Source organism: Cydia amplana, chromosome 10 (assembly GCF_948474715.1).
Source record: "Cydia amplana chromosome 10, ilCydAmpl1.1, whole genome shotgun sequence".
Taxonomy (NCBI): Eukaryota; Metazoa; Arthropoda; class Insecta; order Lepidoptera; family Tortricidae; genus Cydia; species Cydia amplana.
Window position 1 is genome coordinate 10,271,365 of NC_086078.1, and position 18,587 is coordinate 10,289,951.

Here is an 18,587-nt window from a genome sequence, read left to right on the forward strand (position 1 = left end):
TCTGCCACACTCGTTCCCTTATGACAGATAGAGATTGATAATGATTATTACGATCACGTTGAAATAATTTCAAATCTCATGTCAGTATATTTGCGGTTAAAACCACGATAGAAATATATTTAAAGCATTTTTCTTATAACATGCAGCAATTTTTTGCATAAAAAATATTAGTTTCCGGCGGTTTTAACGTTTTAATTTGAGTTTTTCTCACGTTTTAATATTTTGTTATTTTCAACGAATTAATAAAAAAGTCTGGTTGCTTACGTTATATTTTATCAATTTCATGACGGTGTTTGCATTTCCCCTTTTAATGTTTTACCTAAATATGTGAAACTACGGTAATCACACAATCTATATCCATTCGGATAGCCAGGCGGCACTCTTAGCCCTAACCTCTGATGTCACCACATCGAGGCTGGTTGAGAACTGCAGGCAACTATTGAACAACCTTGGAGCCAGGAACAAAGTTATTCTACGTTGGGTCCCAGGGCATGCGGGTATCGTAGGAAATGAAAAGGCCGACGAGCTCGCGCGAGCAGGGGCTAAAGGGAAAAACTACAGTCCTGAGCCGTTTTGTGGTATCCCCAAAAGCCTAACGCGGCTCACCCTAAATACCTACTGTCAATACACAACAATTCAACTCTGGAGGGAAACAACAGGTTTGAACCATTCCAAAGCGCTTATCAAGGCCTTCAGCAAAAAGGCGTCCTCGAACGCCTTAGCGCTGTCTAGGAACCAACTGCGCAACTTGGTAAGGGTGCTTACTGGGCACTGTTGCCTAAATAAGCACATGCACACCATGGGGAAACGTGACATGGGGCGGTGCAGACTCTGTATGGAGGCAGAGGAGACGCCCTTGCACATCCTCACATAGTGCCCTTGCCTAATGCGTACTCGTGACTTAATCCTGGGCGGGCACATATTGCGCCCGGAGGAGGTAAAGTCTCTCGAGTTCAAAAAGATCCTGCAGCTGTTTGAAGTTGCAGGTTTGGATCGAGAGTTGTAGTAGGTGGCGATCACAATAGATCAGCGATGGTCGCAGTGATACATAGGCTTTGGAGCCTTATATAGCCCCTAACAAGAGGAAGAAGAAGAAGAAGAAATATGTGAAGTGCAAACTAAATTACCTTATGGAGGGAAGAAAGAAAGATCGGCTTCTTTCTAATTCCCTCTTATCACGATGGTGTCTTACCCAAGGTATCATTCCAATCGCCGGGCAAGCTTAGGGGTCCGATTCGGATTTTGAAATAGACATCTAATAGATATATTTTAGCCATCACCAAGATGCGATAACGATATTTTTAAGATCTAACCTGTCAAATTTGACATTTCCGCGATTTTGGAGATACTCTTGAACGATTTCCACAAGATATGACTTAGAGATCCAATTCACATCTAATAGATATCTAACACTATCTAACGAAAAAGTGACATTGATTGTCCGAATTGCGCTGCAAAAGAGAACTAGTTAAAATCTAAACTATAACGTATCTAGAATGGATCTAGTACGTGTCGTCTCTTGTGAATATCTTGAAGTTCGAATACGGCAGTATGTCAGTTAAAGACGGGAGAACTAGTATAAGTGTGCTCTTCGAATATCCATAGTGGTTACGGATCTAGAGGCAATGCTACAAAGTTAATGTTTAAAAAGAAGAATTACCAGCGCTCGCGCAAACAATTTAATACACTGTTAGGTTAGCGCTGGAATTCGGTTGCTGACACTAAGAGATTAATGCCTGTGCCCTCAAGATTGGGTCTGGATTACCGGCTAAGAAAGTTCATTTAAGTTAGCTGAGGTGAGGAATCAGGCAACGAGCTTCGGAAACTAAATCTTTAGCGCCACTGAGATAAGTTGCGGTTGAAAATTTTCCCAAGTTTCATTCTTAAAGAGATCTCCTGTTTGATTTTATTATTGTTAGCTTAAGACAAACTTATCAAAAAGGAGTTTGTTAGAACAGTTTACTTAAGTTACCTTTTTTTTAATAAATAAGTTCATATAAAACAAAATCGTTATACCGAATGTACTTAATATCAATTTTACTGAGCAATGTAGCACAAAAAGCTTGCGCAAAACATGAAGGAGATATTAATAGCTGAGGATAAAAATTAAATTAGTCCGCTTATGCGGCAATTTCGTATACGGGTGTTTTTAATGGGCTTAGTTACAGGAAAGTTCGTACCTAATGACAGTGGGGTATTACGAACGGTTGTTGTGAAAACCGTTTAAAAGCGATACATTCGTTTTAATTTGATAAGTCAAGTAAGTATAAGAAGTTGAACTGACGATTTAAGTAGACGTGCTGCTAGCAACACGTTAGCCGGAAGTAATAAAAAAATAAAATAAAAATAAAATGCATTTATTTCAGACTAATAAGGGTCCATAGTTAGTGCAATGTACAACCGATAGCATTGAAATCCTTAATGTAGATATTTAATTAATAGTTAGATGGATGGACAGATCAATGGAATGATCTTCTGCCGTTATTGACACTTCAAGATCACTATTTTCCGTTAGCAATACCAACATACGACTTCCGCTTCTACTTTATTATGACAACAATATAACAATTATCCCTCTAAACCAACAACGTGGACCGATGAATTGTCAAGATTTGCTTTAAGTTTTTTTCTCAAACTATCTGTATAAAAAAAAGTGGCTGTGACATACGGACGGACAGACAGACAGACATGACGAATCCATAAGGGTTCCGTTTTTTGCCATTTGGCTACGGAACCCTAAAAATACCTACTTAATACGGAATAAATATTCCACACTACTCCCTTAGTGTTCAATATTCTCGGTTCCCGGATAAGTAGAAAAGCAAATACTACATAAAACTAGTTTAGCGGGAAGCCAAGATCCATTAAACTCAACAACTCGGTATTGAGATAAAGTAAACCATATCAGCTCTCCGTCTGTTGACCCTATCAGCCTGCAAATTGAAACTCGCTTCGCCGTTGACATTTAATCTTAAAACTGCAGTCTACTTGGAATAATCTGCGCGAGCTATTCTGATCACGAATACAGCGCCAACATTATATAACAATAATAACAAATATCCTCCAACAAACAAGTCCAATGAGCCCCGCGTCATCGGAGCAGTCAAAAGGTCATCAAAAGGGTTTTCCTCGTCGAAAATGTAACTAGCATTCACCGCACGCACTCTTACCAAACAAGGATGAAATCGTTTTCTCCGCCCGAAGGTCCTACTTGCCAATTATATTTATTTGTCCCAAGACTGCGGTAGGCCTTAGCCCCTTTTTACGACGCCCTTCTGTTTATCTTTTTGACGGAATTTCAGTTCGGATTACTTTTGTCAATAGTTTTGTTGCCACTGTGGGCGGTCGGCTCCCTAATAGACATCGAATGAGGCCAAAGATACAAGTTTTATATTGAGAAACAATTTACAAAATCAATTTTTTAACAAGCAGATACGTCGGTGAGCGATAGTCCAAATTTTATATTAAAGGAAAAAATTGAAAAAGTTACGCTTCCGGCAGGACTTGAACTCGCATACTCTACAATCCGTGTATTGCTCTTAACCAATTGAGCTACGGAAGCCTACCAGGACATCTCAAATCTTTCCATTCCTTCCTTTATGCATACACGCCTTTGGGGTGGCTTCCGTAGCTCAATTGGTTATCAAGCAACACACGGATTGTGGAAGATGCGGGTTCAAGTCCTGCCGGAAGGGTAACGTTTTAATTTTTTTCCTTTAATATAAAATTTACAAAATGTACACAATATTCATCAAACTGAGAGACCTCTTAGAAACTTATGCTAAATTTTGTCTCTTTGTAACAAGCAGAAATATAAAAATTAAGGATAGGAACAATACGTAATTCAACGGTTTGTTAGATTTGGCAGACGAATATGAATAACGCCATAAAACTACATATATTATTAAAGTAGAGAAGGGATATCTGTTCTACTTTGTGCCTTCACACTGATTTTAACTGTGATGAAGTACGAAGTGGCACATAATTCAAATTCACTGACTGAATTTAAATATCTCATGCGTCTATAAAATTCTAACTGTGACTTATTGCTTTCAGTATTAAAAAAACTTGCAAACAGTCTTATTAAGCTTTCACAACTAGCGACACGCTGAACCCAAACGAGATTGGCTGAAACTTAGGCCAGATTCGGCCTCAGCGGTCACTAGCAAGTAAGTAAGGGTAAGGATTGTAAAGGGTTGAGTAGGATTACGATACCGCAGAACAATGACGTCCCGTCTTGAGTACCGTAAGACCTTGTCTTGAAAGGCTGTCTGGCCTTTCCTAAGGTACAGTCATGAGTCAACCAATTTAAATTCTAGGCCACTTTGTATGTTTATGAAAATTTCAAAAGTTTAGTCCAGTTGGGAAGGAAGCATGAAAGTGGGCATGAATGTAGCTTATGTAGGTAAAAAAAATAGAATTACCAATGACCAAGTACTTATTAAAAAAATATATTGCTCGGTATATGTAATAAATTTTACCTTTCAGTACAAAGTGAGTTTGATACATCTAACATACCATTAAACACAATACCTACATAATATACTTAACTAAGTGGTTCAGAATTTCGGTCTCTATACCAGACCACTTAGTATTGTACAGATGATTAAAGACGTAGATAAGCGTGTCGAAATAGACGGAAGTGAAGCCATTACACGAATGAATTCCTGTGACCTTGAAGAATCTTTATGTACCTTACAAGTAAAGATTATTGTAAAGAGAGAAGATTATTGTAAAGACTCTAGCTTACGCCCTATTTTCTAGATTGTTTTTCCGGGTTTTACTTAGTAAGTAAGTAATATTTATTAGCACAAAAATTAACAAAATATAATAACAAAGCTTCATTAGGACGAACAGAACATTGTGCTAAAAGGTCCTCACTCATTGTCAACTTGATGTCCCGAAGTGAGCCTTAGGACACACAATGAGACGCTGATATTCAGTGAGGCCTGATAAAAATTAAAACTAAAACTAAATCTAACTCAAATATATCCAACAAAACATAACAACAAAATAAGAATATAATGAATAATAACATGTATTTTATGTAATTAACTGGTTTGGTTTGACGTAAATAAATGCACTTTCTTTCTTTCTAAAATAAGTGGTCACAGCAAATCCAAGGTATGGATAGGTATGTTACTTAGGCATTTTTTATCGTTGTACTCGTAAGTTTATATTCATTACGGGCACAATTTATTCAGCTAGGAGAAAAATACTGGTTGTGAGGAAAATGATTTTTTTGCTTCACAACTTTATATAATTTTTCCGTGATTGAAAACTTCCAAAAGTAATTGAGCACGAGTTGTGATGACCCCTAACCACCAAAGTGGATATTGCAAATATATTACGTTTCATTTTTATGATATCTAAATTATTTTTAGAACAAAATATATTTTTAAGCAATTAAGCCAAAAAAACAAGTGGCTTATAACCAAATAACCATACAAAAATTAACAAAGAAAGAATGTGTGCCGCTTATCGAATTGTTTCAACTTTGCCTAAAGGATGACTCACGTTCAACCGGGCCGTGTCTGGGCCGGAGCTTCCGGCGCTTACTTTTCTATGACAGATGACAGGTGATTACGTGACGTTTTCCATAGAAAACGAAGCGCCGAAAGCTACGGCCCGGTCTAACGTGAGTCATCCTTAATAGTCATCATCATCACATATTCTTAAGGTTATCAAGAAAGAGTAGTAAAGTATTAAAAAATATATTTATTCCCTAATCTTAAAACTTAAACTAAGTGCTAACAAGTCATACTTAACGTACTCGCATTATTTAATCTTTGTATAAAGTACCAGTTAATGTTGTATTTTTATCAAAAATAAAACTCACAACTTATGCCAAGCTTTCGAAACGTAAACATGGAATGTTTTTCATGGGAAAATTTCCTACCCCGTAGCGTAACTGGGTACTTAGTCAATATTGACTTTTGTTTTTACTTAACATAATTAGAAATCAATGAACATTAAAGAAGCTTAGGATACATACTTATGGAGTTAATATTAAAATGACGTATACGTATATCTACTAAACTTACTATCGGTATTCCTATACAGTGATATAAAGCTTAGAAATAAAGCTTTAAAAAAAAGTGGAAAAATTCACTGCTTTGTGTACAGTGTATACGACAAAAACCCATATGGTTTTTCATATATAAAAACTGACTTTGTTTCATCAGAATATGACTGTATGTGACCTCTGATTTTACGCTCTGTATAATAAGCAATAAAAAATACATCTTATATAACATTTTCGCTTCGGAATTATTGAACACTAGACAAGGATCAAAGAGAAATTCTTGATAGATTAAATCAGCATTTGATACCCTAATACTTGAAATGTAATAATAATAAGGCATAGGTTAGGTTTTTTATAATATGTTTAGGTATACGTATTTTGTATTGTTTTTGTAAGTGTTTTTGTATTTTATTTTTATATCCATATTATAAAATAACCTAGCCTAAGAGTTCAAATAAATAAAGAGAATAATAAGGCATTTTACAGACGACAATTTAATTCACAGGTCTAGAATTATAGATTACCTCCTACATGATCCGCATGATACCAGCCACATAATTGAATCTTACACAATTTTATATCTCACCTCAATCGCTTCTCTCATGATCCATACGATTAAGCTACATAAACCCAAAGTTTTCTCCACCGAGCGTCACTAAATATATCCTCGGATTGAAATTTAAAAACACCCTATAAAGACAGAGAGCACGGGTACAAATAGTATGATCAACTTGGGAACCAGTGATTCAAATGTTGAAACCAAGGGATCTTCGGACCAGCGTTCTAATACGAGGTCGGTTTTTCAAGGTAGGAGAATAACTAGACTTCGGATAAATATAATATATTATACCGACATTTTATTTTTAAGATCCAAAATATTTACTGTCGAATCTGTGGTTTTCCAATTACGAGTAGGATGCTCATCCAAACTATCATTAATTAAGCCTATTTATTAATTGAGTAAATTAAATTAACATGAAACCAACGCGCGAAACAAGCAGTGTCACCATAATGTAAACAATTAAGCAAAATACTTGGAAGCTCAATTTTCAATTCGTGTTCAATAATGATAAACCGATTACGAAAACGGTTGAGCTCCACTCAAAGGCAAAACCAGAATTTTTAACGTGTTACAAGAAAACGTGTGAAATTATTACACATGAGTGTGAAATCTGGAATGAGATAGAATTAAGGAAACTAAGCGTAACTAAAATACTTTAACAGAAACAAAACATTACAAAAGGTTGAATTATTTACGAATATATTACCTACATTTCATAACAATCACAATTAGACCAAAAACTTGTCGTTGAAGTTGAGGAGTTCCTTTCTCATCATCATTAATCAAAAAGTACTTTTGAAATGTAATGCTTGATTTGTAGATGAAAGTACAAAAATATATACTGAGGATCCTGAGCATAATGTTTTAATAATTTGTTTCAACGTGGCTTAGTATTTTAAATACCTAATGGTAATTAATGGCAGTATACTTAAAATTTACTTTAATGGAAAATTTGAGCAACCATATTTAACGCCCGCCCTAAGTTTAACCAAGGTTACGACATGCAAATCTGTTAGCGTTAGCGATCTGAACAATTTAATTACAGTCCATAACCGATGCCTGAACAGCTAAATGTCAAACAGTCTGGTTCCCACAATATGGGCTGTAAACCTAGGCAATAATTCTAGAAAATTTAAGTACATAAGGTAAACGTACAAGTCAAGTGCTTGTCGCGGTCCCAGTAAATGCCATCTTTAAACTTAGTCATTGTCAATAGAGGGTACAGAAGGGTGCAGGGTGTCATCTATTGCGCATTAGCATGTCGAGCACTAGTACGTTTACCTTATTTAGTTACCGTAATTGTATAACTTATAATATAACTATAAGCAATAATAGCACCAAACCAAACAAAACTTTGAATAAGGTAAGCAGTTATAAATTAAAAGTAATTAATTATGATTTAAATAATATGTTAATGTAAGCCCTTGAGACAGTTGTTAATAAATCTCCCTTTGTAACTTTCCGTATAGGTATAGGTTGAAAATTATAGGCCAAACTCTCTTGTACAATGAAATAAAACAAGGCTGTGCCCAGCGGTGGGACTCATAGACTGGTGATTTAAATTACCATGAAAGCATTATCGTGTTTTTCTTCCCATCGTTTTACTTACACATAATATAATATTATGGTTTGGTGGATTTTCAAAGTATCTTTTGTCATTCTCTCGAGAATAACTTTCAAACTTTTTTGAAAGTTTTCTGTCGTCAGACATTCTGGCGGTCGTAATTTGAAGATCTCTGGGCTTAAAATAGAAACGTATTTCTATTAAATGTAGTACCTATACACTAACTCGTATCGGAAAAGTAAGACAGCAAAAACTTGTTCATTGTGCTCTCTTATACAACTACTGCTAACGGAATCGACAGAGACGGATAAAACTTCCCTCATACTTAACTACTACTGTCATTGATTAAAACCTAACATGATTAATAATAATATATAAAACCATCAATCACGGAGGATTTCAATATCTTAATTCAATTAAAAACTTTTGGAGTATGCCCCAATGCCAAGGTGACGATCGCTATTATATTAATTTAAGCCAATAAACAATAAAAATGTATTTCCGAGTTTATTTAAATTTAAAATTGATGTCAGAATGATGCGTTAAAAATTGATGTTAAAACACCTACAAACCTAAGCAATTTAAAGCTGATAGAGACGCTGCCTGCTCAGAGGAAATCCATGAATCCAATTTTCTTGCCGCCTTTGCCAGAGCTTAGTCTCGTATGTCCGGACGTTGTAGATTTTTAGATTCCATTTGAGTATTCCAAACTCAAACTTTATAGGCTTTGATCAGGTTTTTGGCCTTCAAACTGTTTGTTTGATATTATGTCAATAAGCTGAAATTATTGGTAGATAAAATCAATAACATTTCGCCCTAAATGCGTCATACCTACTATACTATCTCCGTTTAGTCGAGGATTGCGAGACTATCATTTCATTACGTGCTTCAATCATCAAAACTTCAAAATGTGATTGACAAGAATTTGCTCTAACGTAACATAGGTACTGTAAGCTTAGAAGCAAAGTAATAAAGCGTAGTCTATGTAGTTGTAGGTATATTTAATAAGGCTAGAGCGTGCATACGTAGTAGTGTTGATACAAAGGAGTGGGGATATCATACATTTTATTGTGGAGTTTACAATATACATATTTACCAGTAAAAGAAAATTATTATTTTGTACAATATGACTCGATTCCATATAAATATAAAACTACCTACACATATATTTTGTCGTTTGTTTGTTTGTAAATTTCGTTTTACAATCTTAGCCCTTCAAAATTGCTAAGTTTAAGTATTTTTAAAAGTAAATGAGAACAAAGAATAACCTCATACCACGAACACACGTCTTTTTGTTGTCACTAATCCAATTGTTTTCGCCTAATGACGCTCTTAAGTGGAATCGGAGTACACTGGCAGGGACGAACTATACACATATAAGTACATATTTATGTACGGCAAATAAAATAAGTTTTATCACGACTGGAGATACATGTATTACCCGTGGGTAATGATGTTGTTTCATTTCAAAGAAATTTTTCCCTGTTGTTACCAACCTACATCAAAATCATTAAGCCTACGATACATATACACACGCATTACTCACACTACTAAATATTACACGCACATCTCACACGCAAAAAAATGGCATCGTAGTTTTCCAACTGTATAATAATTTTGTAGTATTAGGATATATAGCCTGGCAAATGGATCAGTCTGAAAATCAACGCTGGGCATCACCAGCTGACCTAGCATATGTTGAGACTGGTATCTTTTTACCAAACACTAAAAGTGTACCATACTTTAGTTTTAAGTTACCATACTGTTCTGTTCCTTCCACTACTGTAGGTACTGTTTTTGTGTTCTGGTAATAAACGTATTTTTATTTAATTTTTTATTTTATTCTTTGATTACTCGTATTTTCTGTACTTCATAATCAGTTCCACTTTCCCTCGAGCACTCTTACGAGTATGCATGCATGTATGAGTTACTTAGTAAACTTAACAAAGAAAACGAAATTGTATTGTTGAGAAATTGCGCTCATCTTCAGGAGCAGTGCACCAAATTTTATTTTATATTTATTCGCTATACGCGGGTCCATACAATTTCAGGAGGTCCCTCAATTTATCATGATCCCATTGTCAGTAATTAGATTTTGACAAAAATGTGTACAATCTCTACGTTTATGATGGTCATTAATGAACATTAAATTCACTTGCAAATGTTGTATTCAGTAAAGTACATATACCTACTTACCTAAATATTTCAAGTATTCCTAAAATTATGGTTCATAAGGAGTGACCTATTTATAGTATTTCCTTTCCATAGTCAGGTTAATAAAACTGAATATATAACAATTATTTTTAGGAAAGGCTCTATGATAGCTAATTGTTCGAAGTATCATAATGTTGCTAGTTTTTCCTATTTTTTTATACTGATTATTGCTTTTAAAATGATTGTTTTAATTTATATATGACTGATGAGGTAGCCAAATATTTCTTAAAAAGTCCGTATAGGTAGTTGGTTTATTATAACGAATAAGAGCAAAATGTACTCACCTTGTACAATCTATATATTATTAACTCGTAATTTTCTAAACGTACCAAGAAATTTCTTAAGCACTACACAATAAACTCTAAAGACACTAACACTAATAAGTTTTCTAAAACGACCCAAACAAGTTAAGGTAAGTTTTAAAAAGTTTTCTATTCAACCAGAATATTCTTAAATGCGTCCACTGTCCGACCACTGCGCGAACGATACGCGATCTTATAGTTTCGTACCGATTTAGTGGGTGTCCCTGTCCGTACCGAACCGCGCCAACGGAGGCTTACGAGTCCACTGAATCTTAACCGATGTTAGTCCCCACAGCGCAGGCGTGAGTACCGCTTCAAAATGCTGCATATGCTTAAAAATATTTTTAAGTATTCAAATCAAATGATCAGAGTTTTTAATGGAGGTTGCCTATGTATGGTAAAACTTCAGCTGCAGTTTTGATGAGCATTAAAAGAGTCTTTTTTACTGTGGTTTGAGAGATTTGAATAGATTTTATTTATTGTAGGTAGATGCAATGTTTTTGTCCCCCGGTGTTTTAATATTTTAGTCATATTTAATTTTATAGATTTAAGCGCTGGTGGCCTAGCGGTAAGAGCGTGCGACTTGCACTCCGGAGGTCGCGGGTTCGAACCCCAGCTCGTACCAATGAGTTTTTCGGAACTTATTTACGAAATATCGTTTGATAATCCAGTCGCTTTCCGGTGAAGGAAAACATCGTGAGGAAATCGGACTAATCCCAATACGGGCCTAGTTTACCCTCTGGGTTGAAAGGTCAGATGGCAGTCGCTTTCGTAAAAACTAGTGCCCACGCCAATTACTGGGATTATTTGCCAAGCGGACCCCAGGCTCCCATGAGCCGTGGCAAAAATGCCGGGACAACGCGAGGAAGATGATGATTTAATTTTATAGATTTAGAATTTGGCAGGAAAGAAACAACAAAACATATACACAAACAAAACATACACATATTTCGAGCTCCTTGGCGTATAAAACGTATTTAAGCAAAACAAAATTAAATAAAGCCCTCGTCAATCTGATTATAATATGATTGGAGGCATTTGTCGATCGGATAACATAAACCGAATGGCCTCAAAAAGTAGTCGAAATAACTACTGAAACTTTTGCCGTATGCGTCAAAAGTTTTCATAAATTCTCAATTCCGTATGTTGACGTTCGAACCCTTTGAACACATTCAGTGGTATTCATCTCAATTGCACGTTTCACAGATTTTATTTCATGAACGTTTCCCAATTTTTCTTTTTTATGATATAATATACACCGTACCAATCATATGTAGGAGTGCGAGAAATTTAAACCAATGGATTTGTTGGCAGTTCCTTTATGTCAGATTTTGTAGGCAAATTCAATTTTCTACTTACTCCGATCATACATTGTTTGGTTTTGGATGCCTACTTTTAATGATCAAACTTGGTGTTTACTGTAAAGTGCTCGGTTTGGGCGCAGGTATTACCTTGATATAATTAATATTCGATTAATCATATTAATTTATTTAAATAAATATTATAAGTAATACTTTGGTCATTATGGGTTGTGAATCATGTCCTGATCATACTACCTAGTACCAGTTTTTTTTGACGTCTAGGACTGTCTATTAATTTATAGTATTTTATGCAGTTCCGTTGTTTAAGATAGGTCAAAAAAGGCGAGTGGCGTGGCGTGAGTAACAATTTGAGGCGAAGCCGAAAATTGTTAATAAAGACGCCACGAGTATATTTGACTCAAGTAAACAACGTTGCATACAATACTTTTTCTACGACCAAGCACTTACTTTTAAATAAAATTGTAAATTTAATAAATATTTTTAATTCTAGAAGTAGCAAAAAGAATGCGGGAAAAGAATGTGTGAAATTAAAAAAAAAACATGTCTATGGTTCACTTATTTGTCAGAGATAACATTTAAAATAAGGTTGGCAACACTGTATTTCATTCAATATTTTTTAAGTGGTCATTACACGAAGTATCGTAAAATCGCCAAAAAGATACTGCGTGTAGGTATGTGTCGGCGGCCGATCGTAAGATCAGGCAGATCGTAATGTTCCTGTGTAATGTTTTGACGATAGTGACATTAAACCAATATATAGGTAGGATAGGTTCGTTAGGTTGTTTTATATGCCCGAAGGGCAAACTGCCCAGAAATAGGAGCCCCACGTAGCGGGGCTCCGTCGACTCAGGGAACGGTTCAGAGATTTTCACGTTTCACGATATGCCTAGGAATTCCACGATATGCCTGATCATACGATCGGCCGCCGACATTCTTTTTTTGGGGAATAGACTAAAGACTTGTCTTGACAACTATAAGGTAAGGTTTTAAAGGTGTGTGCACGACCCTTTAAATGACAAATAAAAGTACGGGAGTAGAAAAATATCTTATCACCAGGAAGCATTTTGCTAATTTACAATGCATATGGGTAAAAGAGAACAGAAAGAATGGTAAGACTGGTTATTACATGATCATCTAGTAAAAGGGATTTAAACGAATCATAATAAAAAAAAACAAACAATTTATTTAAATAAACCAGAAAGATTAAGAAAAAAAATGCTGAGTATGAAGACAAAAATTGACTTTAGATGATAGAGAAGCAAGAAATATTTTAACTTACGCAAATGAAGAAGTGAATGTAGAAATAATGTTTTAACAATTCAAAATAAAAACATTTTTCTACAAAGTTTGTCATCAGTTCAATTTCCGTTACAACTTCAAAGCGTGGATGAGGGCTCTGGAAGCACTGATTATTAAACACATTATTTGGATTATAATATATATACTCGTAGCATTCATCAAATCATTAGCACCAAATTGTGTGTAATTAGCTGCTGTTAGTAAAAAAGTTCCCTTTTCACCGGTAGATACAGGTAAGGACCATGCATAAGGTACAGATTAGGGTAAAAGCAAAGCAATACTCATCTTACCTCATTGAAATTACACACTGTCCAGGTAATGACAATATGTGACATTCCACGGGTAATGGTACCTACCTTATGGCGATTGGCGCTTACGCTATTATAAACGACGTTCCAATACTAATGCGGTGCCACGCAACGTAAGCACCGATACCATAAGGTACCTTTATCCGCAGGACCTCACATATTTTATATCCCACATAGGTACTTAGTTTTCATCGAGATTTTAGGTTTCATTCGTTATTCATTCCCTGGATATCACCAATAGGTAGGTACCTACTTGTAAGTGACCGTTATACCCACGAGTAATTTCTTATGTATCTGATTTAAACGTACGAATTGTTTTGCTTTATATCAGGACTAGTATATATTTAAAAAAACAACGGGTTGCACTCCGGGAGTGCTGGCTGAAGTGAAAACTCAATCACTATTGCAAAATGTCTGCAGTACTATGTATAATTGAGGTTAACGCCATCTAGCATTATTTAGTCGCATTACTTGAAACCCCTAAGCACATCACTGTTAGTACTCGAGTTATATTAATACCAGTTAGAGCGAAACTCACTAGATGGCATTTAAATCAATAAAGAAAAACTTAATGACATTGAAGTAACAGTTTTTCGATCACACGTGTCCGTCTTACGTCTTACGGTCACGTGACACCTCTCGCGAGTTTAACATTTTTTTCCCCATCAACAAAAGTGCATAGCGTCGCTAAAGAAGTTTTCACTTCAAAAATGTAGCATAAAACAGTTGGCTCGTGCTTTTACCTACCGCTCACTATAGCTGCCGCCTATTAATTACCTTTAGGAAGCATTTGGATTCAATAAAATTTAAATTACTTTATGCCGTGCATGAATTGATTGAGCCAACCGAGAGAGCGCGGTGGGTTTACATTTAGATTATAATGATAATGAATTTTATTCTTGGAATCAAATTACAAGAGGGAATGTAAATTTAATCTATATGTACATAATATAATTTCAGGATATTCTTTATTTGGTACAATTAATCACAAGTGGATAGAAACATATTTAATAAGTCGTTATCGCTTGACAATCCTGCTGCTATAATGCTAGCTGTTCCGCTGAGCAAAATATTGGACCGCCTTCTAGTCACCTGAAGCCTCTCTATGTTGTAAAATCACGGCTAGCTAGCTTTCTTCTTCCATATTACTTGTAAGCCAAAATGCATTTTTTTAATGTATAATACATTTTCATTACATATTTAATAAAATGTATTTACTTTGACAGCTATATGGTATACCTCAAGCGGTAACAATGTACATACTTGCTATTAGGTACCTACTTGAGGCTTTCAGTCGAGGATGAAACGGCACCAGTGTCAATTTTGGTGCTTGGATGGAATATGGGACGGCGCCAGGGTGTCTACTCAAGTAGCTCCCCAGACAAGAGGCCGGCACATACTCTAAGGCGCCAACGTCATTCTGTCAGGCCTCTTACCATCGACCCTAGCCAGACCATTGAGCCCGAGGGGTTATTCCCACTAGTTACCACCAAGTTGTTACCAGTGGTAACTACTGGGAATTTTTTTCCCACCTTTTACCACTGGTAACTACTGGTAAAAATTATTCCCAGTAGTTACCACCAAAATTTTGTTAGAGTTAAATACTAATAAAAACAGTAAAGAAAACTACACCTACGTAGTATTCCATATTCTGTCTCCGTATTTCATTAAAATAATGAGACCTGTATACGTGACAAAATTAATGTATAACTTCTTAATTAAATAACGCACATATCGTATTACTTACTCAATTTGGAAGTTTCATCCAAATTAACGCGAAAGGCATACCTTGATATCTTTGTTCCTAAGTTCTTTATCACGTCGCAAAGAAATACAGTGCGAACGGCGAAGATGTTGTCAGAATACTTAATTAATTTTAACCAGACACGATCTTAAGTTGACTTTCATTCGGAAAGTCTATTTTGTTTATTCAATTAAACACCCTTTTTTCACAGCTCCGCGTAAAGGATTTTTATTCTTTTATGACAAATAAGTCGCACTTTTTCGAATTTGAAATTTAGTCTGCGTAAGGGTAACATTCCATTTCTGACCGCAACTGCACTACTGGTACTGAACGCGTCGCTGTTACTGTCAATTTACATAGTAAAATGAACAGTAGTGCAGCTGCGGTTGGAAATGGACTGTCACCTTAAGACTTCTATTTAATCGTGAAATTTTGAAGTGAAAATAGTAGGTACTTTATGACAAGACTTTTTTTTTTATTTTACTACTTTATGAAACGCTTTAAGCGTCGCTTAAGTCCCCATTATGTGACATTCAAATGATAAAGGCATTAACAAAAATACAAATTGCATAAACTTAAAAATCTTTTTTGTCTCGACTTGAAATACATTTTCGAACAAATAGTCAAAAACAAGTTTTCACCAACGCCATTTGTGAAAACTAGTTTAACTTAATAATCCCATTTAAAACTAGTTTTCACCGAGGCGATACGGAAAACTAGTTCTAACTTGAGAAAACGCGTTTTCACATAAAACGTTTTTACGGTAACATAATATACATTTATTTATTTATTTATTTATTTATTCACCGCAGAGGGGATGAAGCCGGGAAGAAGTCCCTTGAGGATATAATGAAAATCCTGAGGGAAAATAAAGACCGGATTCCGGAGTTTGTGGCGACGGGTACTTCTATCCTGCCGTCGTGTGATCCGGATCAGGTTGACGTTCGGTCAAAGGAAATCGTGGCCCTAAAAACAAGATTAGCGGAAATTATCACTAAGTTTGAAGCCAGCCTTGTCACTATTGCCGAATTACGCAACGAAATCACAAGTTTGCGGAATGCTCCAACTCGGTCGGCGGCTTCAAATTTCAAGAACGATCATCGACCTGACGCTCATGTTGAGTCGGTTAGTTTGCGTGTTGCTGACACGGTAAAATGTGCCGCACGCGTCGCTGCACCGCCCGCGCGCCCCCCGCGCGAGCGACCGCCCCCTGTCACCTCGAAGTCACGTCAGCGTGCATATGCTGACGTCGCCGGTCAGCCTGTCGCAGCTAACCGGGTCAACCCGCCTGTCAAGGCGAATGAAGCACGGGCTCCACTTAAGGAGAAGTCCTCCCGCACCGATGTGGATAAGGAGGGATTCACACTGGTGGAAAGGAAACGCAAAGCGCGCAGGGCGCCTCGTAAGACTCTGTGTGGCACTGCGGAGCCGGTTAATTCTGGCCTACGAGTTGCGACACCGAGTAAGGCGCTTTACGTGTCACGCCTACATTACTCCGCCGTGTCCGAAGAGGTGGTGGAGTACGTTCGCCGGAAGACTGGCTACACGCTGAGGGTGCACCAGCTACAGTCGCGTCACTATGTGCACTTCAGTTCATTTGTGGTGCGCGTGCCGCGGCCGCTGCAGGACACCATCGCAAGCGCGGACTTCTGGCCGAAGGGTGTGGTGTTTCGACGGTTCCGGGGCAACCTGCCGAACCCCACGCCGAGTCAGACGATGCTACGGAGCCACGCTGTTACGTCGTCGCCGAAATCTAATATTTAGTTAATTTAATTTTTATGTATATTGTTTTTCCTTGTATCTTTTCTTTTATACTTGTAGTTTCACAGTTTTATACTGTAATGCTGTGTTACTTATTTGATCAATAAATAAAATAAAATAAATAATTAAAAAAACACCTTAAGGTGAGGAGTGTCTTAAAGTAACATTACCAAATACCTAAATAGCTGTTGATGTTTCTTAGCAAACATAATAACATGAACATGTTGACGCCGTAACCGCGTTCCTTTGCCCTAAATCCCTTTAAGCATATCCTTTCGCTTCCATGAGTTGAGAAATCAAATAATAATCTGTAGGTAAATATCGCGTTCCCTATTTCTTTTCTTTGAACTTTACAATCTTTTGCCTGGAATCAATCAAAACGTTTCCGGAGAAACCGTATATTATAGCGAAATTAAAGGTGACATTAGACACTGTGAGTAATTACATATCAAAAATCGTGTTCGTTTGCTGCTACAGTTTTGAGCGAACTTAGTCATAATTTTTTTTTTAATACAGTAATACATCACACGATCACTAAAAACACACATCAATATTTAAGTATTAAGTACCACATCACACGATGCTCAATGGAATCTTAAATGACAATAAACAGAAATCATTAGGGGAACCCGGGGCATTATAGTCAATTAGGCACCCTGGGCCCTGGATAATAATTATAAGCACCATTTCTCCTGTCTCTTCTAGCTCGCATACGCCATTGGCAGTAGCCTAGACCTAGACGGACGCCTATCGGTCCTGCGACTGTGCGGGGAGTAGCAATGGTAGCGTAAAGCTGGAAACAAATTATCGGACGCGGCTGACGGACGCGGCTGACGCGCGCGACATAAAAGTGTGCACAGTCAGGAACATCCAGCGCGCCAGATTTCTGTCGGATGTCCAAAGACTCAAGGTTACGTCCACGGCTTACCTCCGATAGTTTGCACAGTTCAGTGTATATTAATTATCTAGATACCTATAAGTCGCGGCTGTGAGCCGCGTCCGTCAGCCGCGTCCGATAATTTGTTTCCAGCTTTAGCGCACGTTTCCCGGAGCCAGAAACGAATGTACGATATTTGATCCAATGTTTCTATATTTTGGTGTTGTCAGTAACTTCTACATATGTGTGTTAAAGTTAATAATTTTATTACCAATACAGTGGCCTTTTTCTAAAAGAAATATATACCTACTAATAATAATTTTCGTTAAATAAAATTTCACGGTCTCGGGGTTAGTTTGTCGCCGCAACGCCAAATCTCGCAAAATTGTATTGAAATAACCTGTCAGCGTACCCATCGAGTTTGAAAAATATTATTAATATTACACTTTAGTAAAGTAAAAAGAATTCTATTGCGACTCATGGTAGTGGTATATATTGACCTTTCAAATTTAAAAACCTTTGCCGACCTAAATAAAACACTGTCGTAAGTAAGGGAATCGTAAAACCCGCCTTTATATATATATTTTTAACATAATAAATAAAATCAAT